This window comes from Rhipicephalus sanguineus, chromosome 9 (assembly GCF_013339695.2).
Source record: "Rhipicephalus sanguineus isolate Rsan-2018 chromosome 9, BIME_Rsan_1.4, whole genome shotgun sequence".
NCBI classification, from domain to species: domain Eukaryota; kingdom Metazoa; phylum Arthropoda; class Arachnida; order Ixodida; family Ixodidae; genus Rhipicephalus; species Rhipicephalus sanguineus.
The window spans coordinates 69,957,218-69,977,444 of record NC_051184.2 but is presented as its reverse complement, the minus strand read 5'-3'; positions in this window follow the sequence as shown (position 1 = coordinate 69,977,444).

The window sequence follows — 20,227 nt, the reverse complement described above, 5'->3', positions numbered from 1 at the left end:
CGGGTGCCATCACATTGTGTCCAGAGAGTGGCACTCCGATTTCTTCGGCAAGACCTCGTACACGTAATGAATAGGGCGCTCTCAATGCAGGACGGTTATGAAAGAGACGGGAATTAGACAAATCATTTGCAGCACTGTATGTGGGATGTTCACTGTTTGCATTGACCTTTAGAAAATATACGAAAGAAACGTAGCATCTCTGCAAATGCAGGGACCACTCATTTGATTCCACGTAAAGACTCTCTACGGGGCTCGTCCGAAAAGCACCCGTAGAAAGGCGAATGCCCAGGTGGTGGACGGGATCCAGCATCTTCAATGCGCTCGGAGTGGCAGAGTGGTAGACTATGGCCCCGTAGTCAAGGCGTGTGAGTATGAGACTTTTGTACAGATTCATGAGGCATTTTCTGTCACTGCCCCATGATGTACGCGACAAAACCTTCAGAACATTCATAGTTTTCATACACTTGTCTTTCAGGTATTTTATGTGTGGTACAAAGGATAGCTTTGTGTCTAGTATAACACCTAGGAACTTATGCTCTGTTCTTACAGGCAGCGAATGGCCCTGCAGATATATATCTGGATCGAGGTGCAGGCCTCTCTTCCTAGGAAAAAGAACGCAGGTGCTCTTTTGTGGGTTAAGGGTGAACCCATTTTCGTCGGCCCATTTGGACACCTTATTAAGAGCAAGCTGAACCTGTCGCTCGCATATTGCTAAACTGCAGGATTTAAATCTGATCTGTACATCATCAACGTAAGTTGAATAGAACACATTGCGTGGGATACACAGACGTAAGGAATTCATTTTTATAATAAAGAGTGTACAACTGAGCACACCACCCTGTGGTACTCCAGTCTCCTGGACAAATGGACGTGACAAAACGTTGCCGACACGAACACGGAATGTTCGGTTGGACAGGTAGCTCTCTATTAAGTTTAACATTTTCCCACGTATACCCATTTCTGAGAGGTCCTTCAGTATCCCAAAGCGCCATGTTGTATCATATGCTCTTTCCATGTCAAGAAAGACAGAAAGGAAAAACTGCTTGTGCACGAACGCGTCGCGAATGTTTGTTTCAATGCGGATGAGATGGTCAGTTGTGGATCGACCCTCTCGAAAACCGCACTGATGTGGGTCAAGTAACCTTTTTGATTCCAGAAGATGTATTAGCCGACGGTTGACCATCTTTTCGAAAAGTTTACACATGCAGCTGGTTAAGGCTATGGGCCTGTAACTCGAAACGGAAGATGGATCCTTTCCCTGTTTCAGGATAGGAATAACGATCGCCTCTTTCCAAGAAGTAGGAATGTCACCGGAAAACCAGATGGTGTTGTACAGGGAAAGGAGGGCTTTTTGTGATTCGTGAGGTAGGAACTTCAACATTTCATATACCACACGGTCGGAGCCTGGGGCAGATTTGTTGCAGCAGTTTAGAGCTGAATGCAATTCAGCTGTTTGGAAAGGTTTATTGTATGCCTCGTATACTGCACATTTCCGTTCTAGTGTCTGTGCCTCAATTCTTGCCCTATAGCGTTGGAAGCTTTCGGAGTAGTGTAACGAGCTGGACACATGTTCAAAGTGTGCTCCCAGGAAGTTCGCCTGGTCTTCCAGGGTGTCGCCTTCTGTGTTTACTAATGGGGGTGAATACGCTTCTCGCCCTCTTACTTTATTAAACCTATTCCAGACTTTTCCTTCGTCCGTATACGAGTTTATACTAGACAAAAACCTCTGCCAACTCTCTTTTCGCGCCTGTCGGCGTGTCCTCCTGCCTTGGGATTTTATATGTTTAAAATTCTCTAAATTCTCCGCTGTCGGAGAGTCCCTAAGCATCCTCCACAATTTGTTTTGCTTGTTGTGTGCTTTCTTGCATTCGTCGTTCCACCAGGGAACACGCCGTTTGGGACATGTGCTGCTCGTTTCGGGAATGCATTTCGAGGCAGCATAAATTATAAGAGCTGTAAAATACTTTACAGCATCATCTATGGTTAGTGCGGACATCTCAGCCCATGTCACGTGAGTAAGATTTCGGTACTCTTCCCAATTGGCTGAGTCGAGCTTCCATCGAGGAACTTGCGGCGGAAGTTGATTTTGTTTCGGCATACTTAGGATTATCGGGAAGTGGTCACTCCCATACGGGTTTTCAAAAACACTCCATTTAAAATACGGTAAAAGTGTCGGCGATGAAATACTAAGGTCTATGGCAGAGTATGATTTGTTCGCGAGGTTAAAGTATGTGGGCTCCATCGTGTTCAGTAGACATGCTCCAGAAGAATACAGAATAAGACGACCTCGCGCATCGCAGCGAGAATCGCCCCACAGGCTACTGTGTGCGTTGTAGTCTCCAAGAACCAAAAATGGTTCCGGGAGTTCCCCTGTTAATGATTCTAATTCGCGCTTCTGAAGGTGATAATGTGGTGGTATATGATAAACTTAATGAATTTATCACAAATTAAGGCTCGGATGGCAACTGCCTCAAGGGCCGTTTGGAGCTTGAGATGTTGACATGCCACACTTTTGTCAGCTATTATGGCTACACCGCCAGAAGATGCGACAGCATCCTCGCGATCTTTTCGGAAAATTAAGCGTTGTCGGAGGAAGTTTGTCTGCCTAGATGTTAAGTGTGTTTCTTGGACACACAGCACCTTTGGATTAAATTCGCTTAGAAGTTCTTGGATGTCGTCTAGGTTACGCAGTAATCCTCTGACATTCCACTGCATGATTTTGTACATGTTGAAAAAAAAATGTGCTGTGTGTCTCAAGAGTGGTAGATTAAGGCTTACTTAACAGGGCCCTTGCCAGGCCTTGTAATTGGTGTTCTGTCTTTCTTGGAGCGGTCGAGCGAAGCTCGCCGCTCCTTCGGCGCTGTCTGCGCCGTTTGACTTGGACTGGTGTCCATAGCCTCTTGCGGGGCATTGGACGCCCGTTCCAAAGACTGATGTCTACTTCGCGTAGACTTCGTCTGGGGAGACGAAGTCTTGGACCCCACCGCGCCGGAGGTCGACGTGACCTCCTTAGCCTCTACGGTGCTAGAGCTTGTAGTGGCCACCGGTGTGGTCAGGTTTGGTGTGGTCGTATTCGGAGTGGGCAGGGCAGCCTCGGCTACTCCCACCTTGGGAGCGGGTGGCGTTTGCCTCGGCACGCTGCGCGTGGTCCGGGCAACCGCGATAGGCCGTTGTGGTGCCGCCCCCTGTGGCACCACTTCGGCAAAAGGCGTTTTGAAAGCGAACGACGGTGAAAGACGTTGTCGCGCTTCACGGAACGTTATGTTCTCTTTGACTTTTAGCGTTATTATTTCTTTTTCTTTCTTCCAAGTTGGACAAGCTCTGGAATATGCAGGGCGTTCTCCATCGCAGTTAGCGCAGTGTGTCTCATCGTGAGTGCATTCTTCGGCAGAATGGCCCGTTGTTCCACATTTAGCACAAGTAAGCTGCCCTCGGCAGCTCTGTGACGCATGACCAAACCGTTGGCATTTAAAGCAACGTCGCGGGTTTGGGATGTATGGTCTAACATGAAGTTTCACATAGCCAGTTTCTAGAGTCTCAGGTAGGGTAGTAGAATTAAAAGTGAGTATTAAATGTTTCGTCGGGATTTCGTTGTTGTTTCGCCTGATTGTGATGCGTTGGACATTTACTACATCTTGATCTTTCCATCCATCTAAGAGTTCTGCTTCAGTGAGTTCTACTAGGTCTTCGTCGGAGACTACGCCCTTCACAGTGTTCATTGTGCGATGTGCTGTCACAGAGATCGGAAAACTGCCAAAAGCCACAAGGTGTCCTAGTTTATCGTACTGTTCTTCGTCGCGGACTTCAAGAAGAAGATCTCCGCTTCCCATCTTCGTAACTTTATAGCCTGGGCCAATTGCATCCGTCAGCGACTTTGAGACAAGAAATGGTGACATAGTTCGGACTGTTTTGGTTTCATGATTACTGTGCACAACGTGGAACTTGGGAAAAGCCTGCTTCTGTTTAGCAAAAAGTGATGTATCTTCGGTGCGCCACCTTTTGAGGGAGCGATCAGGATGTGAGGGCAGAGCGTTTGCCATGCGAGACTAGTAAAGTTCGGCGGCAATGGTGGCCACCCACCACCGAGCCCAACAAGGGGACGCTACAAGGTTGAATAACACTTGGGGACGTCAGCCATGCATCGCCGCTATAACCAAATATACCTATCCGAGGTTGGATAACTACACAAGGTTAACCCTCGCCGCCTGGAAAATTGGGAAGTAAACGGAAGAGAGAAGATGACAGGATAGATTTAAAGTAAGAGCGAAAGACGAAGATGTAGGAAGAGAGACATAGGAAAAGGCGACTGCCGAATTCCCCTGGGTGGGTCAGCCCAGGGGTGCCGTCTACGTGAAGCCAGGGCCTAAGGGGTGTGTTGCCTCTGCCGGGGGGCCTTAAAGGTCCAATCACCCGGCGTCGGCTCAACCCCCAGGATCCCCTTTTCCCCGGACACGGCAAAGCCACGCACGGCGAGACGTGGGAGGGGTCGAAACCCCCCGTTAGCTCGGGTCCGTGGTGTCGCTACACACCAAACGCCTGCTTGCGCAGACGCCCCTGCGGGGGATCAGGATTACTGTCTTTGCTATTCCTTGCGTGCCGTTGTTTACGGGCACGTGTTTTAGTACCGGAAGTATGTACGATCCACTTTTAAGGGGCCGCCTTTACAGAGGGAGCGTCTATTTTGAAACGATTCAAGCTATGAGGGTGTATATGCAAGGCAGGATATCTGACAAAAGCGCAAACTCGCGCAGTCCGGCTTTATGCTCATCAGCTATACATCACGAATTGTTAAGCACGCTGCACTGCTACATTTTGCTTACTGCTACACGCTACATATTGCAGCAAAACAGTGCTTGTTTCTACTTAAGAAGTACATTTTTTTATATAGGATGTTGTCAAAAGCAACGGTAAACTCGATTATTGTCCTTATGGTTGTGGTGATGTTGCAGCAGGTGAGGTCCGCCTACCATTGCGCTGACCCATTCAGTATTAGAAGAAAACTAGTGAAATGCACAAGCGAGCCCTTGATCCATTTTCCGTCTTTCTTTCGTGTCATGACTTTGTTACACACTAAACACAATGAACAACGGCAAAGATGGAAGCAGGTCCGAACACTAATAAAGAAATAAGAGGGCCTTCAGCTTCGCAACTTAGCTCTACGGTGGCGTAGGCACGCTTGAAAAGGCACGCACAAATGTAAACACACACACACACACACACACACACACACATGCATACACGCACGCGCGCACCCACGCACACGCACGCACACAGGAACAGGCGCGCCCTAGCCAGGGCCTCCTTCTGCTCCATAGAATAAGAGATCCTTTCTCAAAGGCCTCAACATGTGTTCTCGTAACGGTCGGCGAAGAACGCGTTCCATTCACCAGGCCCCCCTGGGAATTGCTTTCTTCCGATGAGCACCGCAGGTTTCCCAGAAACGATGTCCGCTCTTACGCTCTCCACTGGGACGGCCGGCCAAATTGGAGGGACAGCGCCGAGTATTTTGTTGGCCGGCAATGGCCCGACAATGGCCGGTCGTTTATTGGCTAACGCCCCACGGCTAATGGCCGCGGCCTCACTCAGGCCACTGGGTGGACGAGCGGCGTCTTTTCGAAACTTCCGGCCTGAGAGGACAGACCCGTGTGTGAGCAGGATACACCGACGCAGTGTTGGGAACAGCTAGGGCGCCAGAAAAGGAGCAAGAAGGTCTTAAAAAAACATGGCTGATCCCTCTGTCATAGGAATCGGTATAACACGAAAGTGAAACGTGTCTTCACAGACGTAGTTGAGCGTTTGTTGCGCATTCTTTCGCCCCAAGGGCGAAAGAATGAATGCTACAGCAACAAATTGTAATGTCACGCGAAGAACGGCAAGCAGCTCAAAACTTGCAAAGCGCTGCTCAAGCAGAAAGGACGCATGGAACGAACATACACAGGATGAGCGAACTGCCACATTTGTAACTTATTTCTGTGTGAGCACCGCGCTCCTTTCGCAAAAGCGGCCGCTGCAGTGAGCCAAGTGATCTTCGTGCTCTCAACGCGAGACGTACAAACCGCGCGATCACGAGATAAGCGCACGCACAAGCGACCACGCCCTGTAGACGCGGGCACTTGTCGCAACGGCGACGACCTTTCAAGCGCGCTCTTCGAGCCCTTCGCGCCATCTCGCTAGTGATAACGAATACACGCTGTAACACAGATCTCTGAGTACAGCCACCGGCAAATGGTGTATATAAATAGCTCGTCGTTAGCATTGCGAAGAACGTGCACTCCGTGGCCGAATCGATTCGCGCTGCGCGCTGCGGAGCGAGGGGTCGTAGGTTCGATTCCCCGGTGACGGAACTTTTTTTTTTCTTTGCCCACTGTTAGTCTTTATATTTTACAGCGTCATATCCATGACGGAAATACGTCAGTGGAGCCGTGGTGGACCCCGGCATAAAACACTTTCGTGTTAAAATAAAGACGAGGGCTACGTTTGCCGTAGCTGGAAACCTGCCGGTATTAACTTCTGTAAACAATGCGAGACTTTTAAGTGCACCTTGAGACTACTTGGTGACCGCGTAATATCCTGATTTCCGTTTTTTTGCTCAGTGTGGCGTCACGTACTTCAAGGGTGTTTTTGGTATTTCCGACACTTTAGCCCAACAGACTTTCCCGAAACTTACTATCTGAAGTATTTGACACCCAGAGAAATGAACGCAATTCATTTTTGCCGTCAGAAAATTACCTAGGCCCTTTGCGACTGCACAAAAATATAAAACGTCACGTTCCTAAGACCCCAGAACAGTAAAATGAATGTTCTAAAAACAGAGACAAAGCCTACGTTTGCCGTAGCTACAAAAGTTCCGATATTAAAATTCGGTAAACAGCGCAAAACTTTCAAGTGCACATTGCGAGTACCATACGATCGGCTTTTTTAAACTGAAGCTATTCAATTTTTTCCGCTAAGTGTGACGTCACGTACTTCAAGTATGCTTTTCGCATTTCTGCCTCTTGGCCTGAACAGACATTCCCTCCACTTGATATATATTAGGACTCTGTCAGCTGTAGAATACAATGTAATTCGTTCTTATCTTCAAAAATTTACCCAGGCCCTTTAAAACTACGTAAAAATATCTAACATCGCGGAGACATCGTGCAGTAACGTCAAGAGCAGAATCCCCACCTGTATTTCCTGTACGCGCATTGTCTCGCTTACCAAGCGTCATCTGTCATGAGTAAAGGGGGCACGAGGCACGTGTAGAAGGGCAGAAGGTAGCGATGGTGTGCGGGGGATGGAAAAGTACCCGATGGTGTGCAACCCCGCCACGTCCACGCACGCCATTGGCCGCAGAAAGGCGCGTGCCACGCGACCCGAGCCGAGGTGTGAGACCACGGAAGAACAAGGAGTCATTGCTCGGTGGAGTCGTCGAGGAGCAAGGTGTTGCAAGCCAGCGTCGCACCCGCGACGAGAGCAGTAGGGCCCCGTTCTGGGGGCAGCGGCACGAGAGGCTCGGGAGGGTGGCCGTCGACCTGGTGGCCGTCGACCTTGGTGTCATCCAAGTGAGGCTCCCCGGGCTTGCAGCAGCCCCGTCACAGCAGTTCGCAGGGCACCTACGGCACTCCCACAGCTCGGCAAGACGACGGCGACCCACGGACAATCACCAGAGAGCCACATCGGCAGTTCGACCCGGTGGCACCAAGGGGAGGCCAGGAGTTAGGCCTAACTGGACGAGACAGATGTTCTCGACAAAGGGCCGGAGGATCGGCGACGAGGACGACTAGCAAGGTGGCTGATCGACGACGACGACCCCAAGACGTCGACAGCAGCGGCGACGACGGGGCCGAACGTCGACTTTGGCACTGAATCGAGGCGACGAGCACACCGAAGTAAGAACGTTCGATTCGCGTAGCTAGAGTGTACTAGAACAAGGGAGTGCTCGGAACGGCCGCAGTACCAATGTACAGAAAGTGAAGCCCAAACAGGGTTAATCCACCTGCAGCGCTGCGATCGGTAGTTCACAATGTGTCGTCGTTTAAGAGTTACGCGCAGCTCCGGCAAAGTGGTGCAGGGGTAGAATGCCAGCTTCCCACTCAAAAGGCCCGGGTTCGAATCGCAGCTGTAGATGGTGGGTTTTATTCTTAGTGTAACCTTTTATAGCTGCGTTGGTTTTTTTACTTTCCTTCTTAAAACTACCTTCTGTTGCTACGTATTGCTATAAAAAGTAACATAAAATGTGAAATCTTGTTTCGAGTCTCGTCTACGCGAAAATCTCGGAGGCCATACTTTACATTTTTGTTCAATCCCGGGCGGTGGCGCTGCAAATAACTGCGCTAGCTCTCAAATTTCTTCTATTTTACTTCACATTTTTCGTTAGTTTTTGAACCAAGACGTAGCAACTTAAGCTAGTTTTAAGAAACAAAAGGAAAACCAATACAGCTACAAAAGGTGACACTAAGAATAAAAACCCACCATTTGCAGCTGCGATTCGAACCCGGGCCTTTTGAGTGGGAAGCGGGCATTCTACCCGTGCACCATTTTGGCGGAGCCGCGCGCATCGCTTAAACGACGACACATTGCAGACTACCGATCGCAGCGCTGCAAGCGGATTGACCCTGTTTGGGCTTCACTTTTCGAAGCTCGTTCCGGGCACTCCCCTGTTCTAGTACACTCTAGCGTAGCGAGACTGGGACGCCATAGTGGCCAGACTTTCGGGCCAGTAAAGCCGAGCTTAGTTAGAAGTGTTTGTCGTATTCTTTTGTACCGCTTGGCGTTTTTGCATATGTTACTTCTGATGGTAAATTTTTAGTGTGTTAACTTTTTGTTTGCAGTGGTGTGACACATAAAGTTTGTTTGCAGTGACGCCACGGTCTCCCGCCTCTCTCTCTCTCTCTCCCAAATCCATTCCGCTTTGCAAGCGCTCCCGAGATACGTGACATCATCTCGAGGCTGAAGTAGTGCTTTTGGTATCGGGAAAACGTAATTAATTAGCGCAAGCAGATCATTTCCTTCTTGATGCTTCTTTAAAATATTTTTTCAAACAAAGCTGCCTCGAATGAATGAATGAATGAATGAATGAATGAATGAATGAATGAATGAATGAATGAATGAATGAATGAATGAATGAATGAATGAATGACTCATTGCGTACTGCCGTCGGCTCTTGCCTGAAGCGGCCGGTGAGAACGATGTCGTCGACGAGGCCGTGCTTGATGAAAAACCGCCTGCTAATGGTGGGCGCTCCGACAAGCAGGGAATCGTAGGGTCGCGCCACCGAGGGGCTCTTAATTTGCTGCGCAAAAAAAAGAAAAGCGCAAAATAAAAAGCGCCACCCACCATCGAGACGATACACAAAAAGGGGAGTGGAATGCCGCATGCATGCTCGTGGACAAGTCACAATATTGAGACTCCTGAATGAGTCCCAACGTCGCAAAACATACCACCCGCGATGGTGGTCTAGTGGTTTGGTAATCGACAGCTGATCCGAAGGTAGCGGTATGGAATCACGACCGAGGAGACCGCATTTTCGATAGAGGCGAAAATTCTTGAGGCCCGTCTACTTAGATTTAGGTGCACTTGATCAACCCCGGATATCTAAATTTGCGGAGTCCTCCAATACGGGGTCTCTGATAATGGTATCGTGCTTTTCGGACGTTAAAGCCCAACAATTATCGAAAACATACCAGCAATTAGTCTTATGATGTACAGAGTGACAACAAGGTGTTGTCTACCTAACGAAGTAAGTGCCTACTCTATGCACCTGTAAGGAACAAACGTAGCAATTCTACCTTTCTTCTTTAAAGAAAGAAATAATCGCTATCCTTGCCATTCTTTCAATGTGGGCTTTATGGTGCAGCATCTTGACTGGGCTTTATTCAAACCAAGAAGTTAATAGTCTGAAAGTTCAATTCAGCGGCCCTTAAACGATTCTTCTGTGAAAACGAGAATGCTTCATTGGCTTATACAAGGCGATATCAAGCAATAGAACAAAAAAGATGGTTGATCCCTCTGTCATAGGAATCGGTATAACAAGAAAGTGAAACGGGTCGTCACAGAAGTAGTTGATTGCTTTAGTGCAGTGGTATATCAGAGCTTGTATAATGTCTATTGTTGTTTGGTAGATGTAGCACCGCCTGATGTGGACGCACTCACGTTGACGCCTAGTGGCACATCTCCGTACCGACGACCAGCGCCCATGATCATGATTTAACCCTTGCGGTAGCTGAAGTGGACACCGCATATGGTGAATTTCGCAAAATATGGCATTAACAAGCACATAATAAACGCTAACACTCCATATGCACTCCTCCAAAGCGCCGTGAAACACGAAGTGAAACGCTACGCGTGCCGTGTCTTCCCTCTAGCCTCGCAGTTAATCCTCACAGGGTGAGCGGGGAACGCAGTGCGACAGGCAGCTGAGCGTCAGAGACCTAGTTTTCGATATGGATGGATGCTATGAGTGAGGCTACGGCTAAATCCATCCATCCATCCATGCAAGAGCACTGCGAGACGAAATTGTGAAAGATAAAAGGCGAGTTCATGTAGCCTCCGTTATGTGTTTGGTGGTAGCTCAGTGGGCTAAACGCCCGCCAGCCATCGCCGCGGACAGAGAGGTCATGGGTTCGACTCCTGTCAACGATACTTTTACTTGTAGCTTTTTTTCTTTGCCATTTGATGGCATTCATTTTTCGGACGTATTTCCGTGACGGAAATACGTCATGAAAATCTTGGTGGATCCCGGCATAAAACAGTTTCGTGTTAAAGAAAAGATACTACAGCCTGTTGAACGATATACTTTTCACTCGATCCTTTCTGACAAAGGCGATGCTGCGACGTCGCGCTTACCTTAAGAAGGTAGCTGCCTATGCCATGCTGTCGAAAGCCCTTTCGCACGGCGAGCAGCGACAGGAATCAAGCCTAGTTCCTAGGATTGTGAAAAATATGTTGAGGTTTATACAGTTGCAGGACCTTTCTGCACAAGAAAGTGACATCTTTGTAAAAGCTTGTAAAATTTGTAAAATTTACTTTAATAATTATGTGCGTTTGCAGTATTCCTGTTCAACGAACACGGAGAATTAATATCTGTGATGTTATGCCGCTCAACGTAAGGTGGAAAGTCTGATTGTCGTTCCGGTGCAATCTCATTTCCTTGAAGGTGGAATGTAAAGATGCTCGTGTGCCTATATTTGATTCTGCATCATAAAACCGCGAATGGTCAAACTTAACCCGACCATACCATTTGAGCGTCTTTGAAGTCACCCTCTTCAGAATGCGTGTTTGAATGAGAACGTTCTCGTTTACGACGGCATCTCGTGGAAGCGTTAAGAGGATTCAGTGTTGCAGGAGAATGTGAAAAGTTGTTTGCAAATGCGTCGTGGGAAGTCTAGCACTGCAACTCAGCTGACGCGCCGGACAGCATCAACCTAAATTCTGAGTTCGAGTTCACCCGCGATGCATGCAAACTCGTGTATAATGTTCCCCTGGCAAGACAGCTGAAAGCATACAACTTGACGTTGGTCAGGACGCCGTGAGAAGGCAGCAGTAACAACCAGAAAATTGTTATCCGCAATATTGATCTATAACAATTGCACATATTCGCAAACTGACACGGTTACTACAGCACCGCGATTCACTGCAGTGCATTGACTGTTGTCTCCAGGATGATTTCGTGTTTTTCATCTTCTCGAAAGCAACTGACCGAGGGTCCCACAATCGTCTGCTCATCAACTTGTCTTACCACGGCATTTGTAAATTTGTAATAGAATGACTCGTTGCCTTGAGCTTTCGCTGAGTGGCTCGGTTCAATTCGTCAACGCTGAAAACTTCAACTCTTCATTCAGCAACACAACATTTGCTGTTGATAATGGAGCGTCTTTTTCATCATTGTGATTTTCAATTTACACAAGCAATATTGCTATTAGCGTCAGACTCTCTGTAAACGACTGCCTAACATGAAGATTCAATTTCAGCGTCGATTACTGTATAGCCTTGTGACATGGTATTGTTACTATTGCTCCGTGGTGTGAGAAATGCCATATACTTGTAAATTTATGTAAATTTAAATATATGGCATAGAGAAACAAACGCGATCACCAAACACTCACATGACACCAGCTTTGCCCCTATCGGTCCAGCGCCTTCCTACCAATATGTCAGAGTTCATTTGACGCCATCACTACCTTGAACCATGCACATCGAACATATTTGTTCTGAAGAGGCTCATGTATGCGTCGTGTAACTTACACGCAACCTGAAATGCGCCTCTCCCGAAAGAGATACGTTAGCCTCTCGAACATGCGTACGACCAGCAATCAATCATTTTTACCGCGTGCCTCACGGGACTGGAACAGCCTTCAGGCAAACGCAGTGGACAATAACTATTGTGATCAGCTCCATAGTGCAACAGCTAAAATCGCATACTCAGGTTCTGTTTAACTTACCATCTCTTCTGTATTTATTTTTTTCGTTCATGTCTTTTTCGTGCTTTTACCACTCCCCCAGTGCAATGCTTCTGGCCCTGAGAACATTAAATAAAAAATTCGGCAGATCCCACGCATTGTGAGAATCGGTTTCATGCGAACCAGTCAGCGAGTACTTCTATGCTGTATTTTATGGCTTTGAGCCAAGCGCTACGAGGTGGATCGACGTGTTTTTGTAACTGTAGTAGCTCTGTGCACATCGGGGGCTTACCAGGCACGTCGACAACACTAGCGTTTAACGGGTAACTTATGGTGCGACGTAACGTCAGCCGTCACGTCTGAGCACATACGTCAGTATTGTCGAAACTAAGTGCACTTTATGGTTCAATCATGTGAATATCATTGTACATTTCGTTACCATATTCCTCCGGGGTTGAGCAATGCTTCAATATAGCTTGCTGAATCATAGGAATACAAATATAATGTTTATTAGACTGCTATAAAAGCGGAGCCAACACTGTAACCACCTTCGTTAATCTGATATGACGCCTGTATAGTAGGAGTACACATGTAGTGGTCAACGCTTTGTTATAAAATTAGACATCCAGCCCCACAACCACAAGTGATGTTGCACCCACATAACGCCTGCATATATAGGGTGTTTTTCCAAAGCATTGTGTCTAGACTTGGCGCGGCTCTGTAATAGAATACCTCATTACCATGCAGAATACTTGGATTCGATTCCTGCAGGGATCCTGATTTTTATTCTTTCCATTCGTCTGGTCAAAGCCGCCGATGTCGGTTTCTCTTAACGCTCTCGCATTTAAATTACCAATGTCTGTTCTCGCCGTTCCAGGGTAGATATAAACTGTGAACCACCTGTGGCGCATACCCGTACACCGCGGCCCGTGGTAAACGGGTATGCGCCACACGTGTCTGTAGGAAAGGGTTTGACGACGTACTCGCCAGGATTTTCATGTTATTCATGTCATGACCCGACAGTCATTTTCGTGAAACCCTCTTACCCTCCCTTGCCAATTTTGGTCTACACCAAATTAAAGAGGCGGTCATGAGAGCAGCCAGATAGATACGTAGATAGAAACGCTCAAAGTGTCAAATGTTCGCTAAGAAATGCTTCGCATTTAAAATGAAATCAGATGAAATAGTTTTACAACTTCGTTAAACGCTATTTCCTAACCTTCTAAGACGCGCGCTACCCCTCGTAACGGGCGTCATCACGTGATCGCACCTGTGGTTCTTGACCAACGTGGCGCGTCCGCGGAGGCAGTGCTCGGTGCTCGGGTCTTGGAGCCAGGCGCCAGGCGCCAGGAGGCGAGTGCGCGCGCGCTCTCACGTCGCCTCGAGCCCACGGCGTGAAGAAACCGCTGCAGGCCTTCCTCTTCCGTTTCCTCTTCCATTTCACTACGGCAGACGCAATACACGATAATCAGCAAAACGCTCTGCCTACGTCATCCTCCAGGTCGAGGATCTCACAGTTTATTCAACTAAGTTACTTGCTATCGCGAAAGATCTTCAATGGACAATAGAGGGGCTTAAACACCATCGGCCCAGGCCCTGCGCTTTTGTCCAAGGGTACTGCTCTAGGCGTCGGTAATTGTTCCTACACTGTCAAATACTGCAATGGCCGCATTTTTTAGCCAGTGAAGTCGGTTGCAGCCGCCCTGTGAGCCAATAAAACCTGACAGTATGGCAAATTTCACAGCATGGTGGAGAATGAAATTGTCCAGAATGACACCCTAGTATTGACAGCGCATGCAAGCTCGCCATGCTCGTGGAAGGCGAGGCTTTGGGGCAAGCGATAGATGTACGTGTAGTCGCGAACAATATGAAAGACAACACAGAGTTTTTATTTAACCAACGATTACTCGTGATGCACGGATACGAACTGACGGATCAATTTACATGAGGTACCTTTTTTCTTGAGCATTCAGTATTAGGAACATCATTGGGCTTATCAACTCCGGCATTTTGAAAGTAAGTTCTTTGTTCATTCCCGCAGTGCGCAAGACTCTACACTGCGTTTTCGTGTAAAAACGACATAGTCCAGTGCAAGTTTCGCTTAAATGGTTCTGCAGTAAAAACCAGGATATATAGTGATGCCTCCCACTCCACGCATGAGCCTTGTGCACGTTAACACTGGCGTTCCCACTGAGAAGCTGAGTGCGTAGGACACGAAGGTGCGCGCTATAGTATGCCAGCAATACACGAATACCGATGAAATAAAATGAACAAGGAACCAGGAAATAATGGTAAAGACAGGGAGGTCAATCAGTTCAAGATAACCGGTATGCCACCCTACACTGGAGAAAGTGATCCCCACTTGCCCCCCGCCCCCCCCCCCTTCTTTTGGGCACGCCTGTGTGACCACGTGACATCTCGCACAGCTGCTTGTCCGTTCACGCACCGGGCACCCCGTGGCAATATTGATGTGCGACTTCTGCGAAGCTTGGTACGGGCTCGTCGCCAAGCTGTGGTGTTGTGAGACGTCTAATAGCTAACAGTGAGCTGTGAGTACTGCGCAACCGAAGTTGCGTAAATGGCGTTGCTCGCCCAGGCGTAGGCCGCCCTGCATACTGCCACGCGCGCTTCTTTTGTTATTTTTATGTAACCGGTCTGTTAAACGCATAACGACTGCTTTGCGCAAACCACGCTCTGATGTCTGGGAATCTTCCAGATTATTTTAGAATCTTCTAATAGGCTTGAGCGCCCAAACGCGCACTGTTGAGTTTATTCTGGAAATAACGCGGGAACCAGCGATAAGGCTCGAATGCTCGACGCCACGTGTATAAATTCCGACGCGTTTTACCGCAGATCAGATTATCCCACGGCCGAAGACAGTGCTTGCCGCTATCAGTGTAGCGTGTATTTCTTGTACTTTAACTTTTAATTTCCTGGGCACAACTTTGCCCGAATAAAGAGTTTCATCTTGAACACGCCGACTGCTGCCTTCGTCAACGTCAGGATCACATGACAACATTATTAAACACCGTCTGTGGAACATTGCGTGCAAAGTTATACAACCTTCTATCGGTTTCAGTACACAACCCTCCAGTGAAACGTCGTTTATTACAGCAATAAAGCTAACATTCTTTCGCGAATCACGATGTCTTTCCCTCCTGATTACATGTTGATATTGTACCAACAAGCGCGAAGCGACACGAAAGAGTTACGAAGGCCACAGCTTTCTGCAATCCGATACCGGCTGCTCGATCCAAGACTGCATGTTATACAGAATTATTCCACTGCAGATACACGCATGCATCTACACATAAACAGGCACAGTATGACTCAAATCTCAGCGGTATCATTTGCATGACTAATGCTAGAAAGCTAGGATGATTGCAGATTAGAATACCACCGGAAGGCTTAAAGGCTGGCTTAAGGAGTAGTGCGCGTAAGCACGATAACGTGTACGTGGTGGTATACATAGGGGCTTCAGGCACTTAATGCCTCGTAATCCTCGAGATAACTTGTCCTTCTACTTAAGCCACTTAATCGGATCGGCTCTTGCAGGGTTTCTCGCATTGCACGTGGGATTAGAGGAGGCTTTGCGAGCTGGATTATTAAGATTGCGGTCGGGCCTCTGAGGACGAATGAAAGTTGAATCATTAATTGCTGGTGCAACTAGTGCAGCTGCCAATCTAACATTTCCACGCGCGTCATTCCATCCAGCAACCACGTCGCGAGAGTTTTCTTGGCCTTGTTTTGAAACCGGTATGCTCACGAAGACGAAGACGGAAAAAAATGGCACACAGAGCGGCCTCAGTTTTCGTAGATAATGAATCCCGCGTGCTCCCAGTCCAAATCTCTGCACCCATGCATAAACGTTCGTGTCTGTGCCATCAAGATATTCCGCTGTACTCTCCTTAATCGCTGCACAGTATATGTATTATTCATGCGCAGTGATGCTTCACCCGTACACGGTTACATGCACGTACTACTCTAACCGTTGTTTTCCATAAAGCTTTTCTGTCAGCACTGCGAACTTAGAGACGTTCTTCACGAGAGAACAAATTTCGACAGTTAGATCGGACATGAATAGTGTTTCATGACAGCTGTGTTTAAAGTGCGGGCAAGTGCGGAGTGACTGTTGAGTGATAACCTTCTGTAAAGTACTACAAGACGAACTCTTCTGTAAAGCGCGGACTTTTGTGAGTATGCGAACATTGTTGTTAACTTTTATGCGTGAATTTTGCATTACTGAGGCTGTCGACAACTTTATCATGCAAATTATCATGGAAGAGGAGTACCCGGAACCATACTTAGGCACCAACCCCTCCTTAAACACATTTAATTAAAAAAATTGTAAGATGAACAGTTCTAACAATAGGACCACACAGAGTGGAAAGACGTAAAGTCGAAGTTCACAGAATCTCAATTTCATAAGTGCTCTTCGCCATTGGCTGGCTCGCTTTCTCTATCCAGCGCCCTGATTGGCTGAAGTAATCTCTTACTAACTTTCTTATCGCAATACATTTTTGTGAATTCTTTTTATTTAATTTTACCTGTACCTAAACCTTTAATTGCCTCTACATACATTTAGGCTGTAATATTTACCATAAGGCTTTCCTTCAACGCACGTTGCACTTTAATTGTGCCATCAGTCTTCTTCGGAAGCCTCGTACTAGTCACCGCTATGTACTACTTTGCTAACATTTTCTTTCTCCCATTTAAAGACTAGCGCATCTGACAGTGGTTTTTAGATTTAATGCTGGTTCGATACATTGGTTTCCCGCCATTGTATGCTCCGTGCTTCTTGTTCTATTTCGACGCAATAGTCAAGAATTTATCTGCAGCTGGAAATTTTCTATAACAGCATGCCACGTTCGGACGTGCTTATCTGGCTTGGATCACTATGCAGCACTATGTTTTCTTTATTCTTTGTTGATCGTTTATTCATCAATCACCCCGCAGCGCCGAAAGGAGTTACAGTGGGGCGGGGTTACAACATGGAATAAAATACACATTCGTTCATACAATGCAAGTTCTTTTGTCAGCCTGTTGCCCTGGTTAATTGTTCTGACAAAAAATGAGTTAACATACACGTTAGCTTTAGTAGAGTACTCCAGTTTTTTGCAATCATGATCAATACGCTTTGAGATGTAATGAAGTTTCTTTAGGAAAACGTTCTTGCTTAATTTATTTTATCTTATGTTTCATAGCTGCGGCTTCCTTTCAGTTGTTCCCACCGGAAAAACAGTCGCTGCATACCTCACGTTATATCTGTCGACCATTTACCAAAGTATGTCCACAATACTAGCATACCATTATTTGATTATTTGTTCAGTTCTTTTATCCCCTGGCATTGAGCCTTATTTATAAACAGTTATCAAAGTATCCTAACCGACCATTGCTTTTTGTTCATTGTTTCGCAGTGATAATTTTTAAGCACATTTCGCTCTTGGGCGCCATGCCTAACCTGATAACTCGTATTGGTTTATCATTAGTAGTGAAATTATCTTGGCGCAACCATTGTAATCTATCCAAGAGCTAGCTCTCTGATTAATTTGCAGTCCCGGCTGCTTTTAGGACTTTAAGCTTCCAACGAAAGCCCTGGATTCATTATTCATTTCCATGCACGTGGAAATGTTTCATAAGTGATTAACCTTCATAGCGCTACGCGCCTCGTTACAACTGCGTTGCTCTTGCTTTGCTCATCTGAATGTACCTGTTCATTTGTTTATGTCTGCATGCTTGCCGCTTCAATCAGCAGTCCCAGTTTAGCAAACCAAGGTTCAAAATGTTTCCTCAGTAATGAAGGGACCATGATGGGTCGTCCCCAAATGAACAATTCGAAGGTGTAGGATGGTGCGCAGTTGTAAAGTTGAGCGCCCGCGGACGCCGGATCGCGACCTAATTAGCCGTTGCAGCTGAGCCCTTAATACTACGTGAAACGCAAATCCGCTTCATCGCGTGTCCGGTCGCTGGTACCGTGCATGCGCGTTTAATTATTATGAGCAATTCGTCCTTCGGTAAGTCCGGTAGCCTGGAGGTTAAGCTTGGTGCATTTGATATCCTCGAATTGGGGAATGAGATCCCGTCTCTTTCTGATGAAGACTCCATAAACAACGGCTGGACCATTTCTGAACTCATAATTCCCGAGTACGCAGCTGTGGTACTTTTATTTTCGGTTCAAAACGAGGGCTTCTGGTGGAGATGGCAGTGTCTTTTTTCTTGATGACGACGTGGCACTTTAATTGAAGTGCAATCGGAGAAATCTAAACTAAGGAACGGGATCAACCGCACTGTCGACGCGCCGACTCTTTCCAGGTGGTTGGTCTCCGCAGCTATAACAATTAACGCTAGAGCCCTATGAATTTTTTAATCCATCAATTGGAAAAACGTGAATCCCTATAGCAATGACCTTCCAACATTGCAGAAGAACATTCTAATGTGAATATATAATGGCACATTAGTCTAACGCGTTTTTCAAAGGACGCATAAGCCCAGAAATGCATTATGCAAACATGGCTGTACTTCGGCTACCTGCTCGGGTAGTTACACATTTTTTTACTGAATAAAAATAGCATATTTCAAGCTGTTTACATGTAAATGGCGCCCTTTTGCATCCCTGAGTATCAGCAGTGTTCGTGCCCCGTCCGCACAGAGAGCGCGGTACAGTGCAGTGCCTGTGGCTGGACCATACACTCTCCACCATTGTTGCCTGTCCGCAAGCAGCTCGCGCACAAAGCGGCTGTGGCGTGTATCAGTGCACCGTGGTCATCGTCAGCGGGTGTCGATGACGGCGTCTGCATCGATGAACAGGGGAGAGAACCAAGCTATCGCACAGGCCACTCGCCTTTCAATCAATACCAACTCATAGAACTCGGCGTCATAAGCAATGAATTGGCTAATACCCGACTTTATATTCGGCTGTAAGGTTTTTCACCAGCGCCAATAAAAGACAGGACAAAAGTCACACGGTCAATTATTCATTTACCTATGACGACTAGAAGGCGAAAGCCGCATTTTTTTATTACTTCTTACGAAGGAGGGCTCGGAAGCGGCTTCCCGGAAGAAAGTGCACAGGACTGAAAAGGCGCACACTTGCAATTGTTATTTAATAAAGCAAAAGCGTTAGACGCTTGGTCAAACGCTAAAATTTACCGTCGGCGTCCCGCGGCATGTCGGTTTCCGACACGAGTGATTCAAAAAATTATCATCACGTGATAAGGGCACTTGATCGCCATAACTTGGCACGTCATCATGATGTCACTATGACCCCACTTGACGTGACGTCACATGATGAAGTCATAACGTTACATCGTCGCTTGGCCGAAGGTGGGCTGATCACAGAGGCCAGGCAAACCCAGGTTAGGAGCAGAAAGCTTGCAATCTCTCCGATCCTGAAGGGAGAGCAAAAGCAACGTTAGGTAAAGAAAGCTTTTGGTGGGGGGCGGGTCATCGACTGAGAAGAAGAGGACTTTCGCCTTCAAGTTGTCTTAGGTGAATCCATGAGGGACCATGTGAGTTTTTATGAAAAGCTTGCCACCTCGAAACTTTATATGCCCGCACATTCACGATAATAATAGCGAGTTTTCAAATAGGGGCCCCTAAACGCTTTGCGTGTGCTGGCTTTCGGTCAAGCAGGAGCTAAGTTTTCGAAAAGGGTCTGCGCTGCTTTGGGCACTCCCCGTACTCTATAGGTCACTCTAGCCTTGGGCAAGAGCCGTCGCTTCAGTGGGTGCCGTCATGTTTGTTTGACGCAAAGCTTTTGGGGCAGACATCGAGAAATAGCGTCCCCAATGCAAAACACACACGCTGTTTGGGTCTTGCGCTCTTAACAGATCACAGCGGCATTGGGG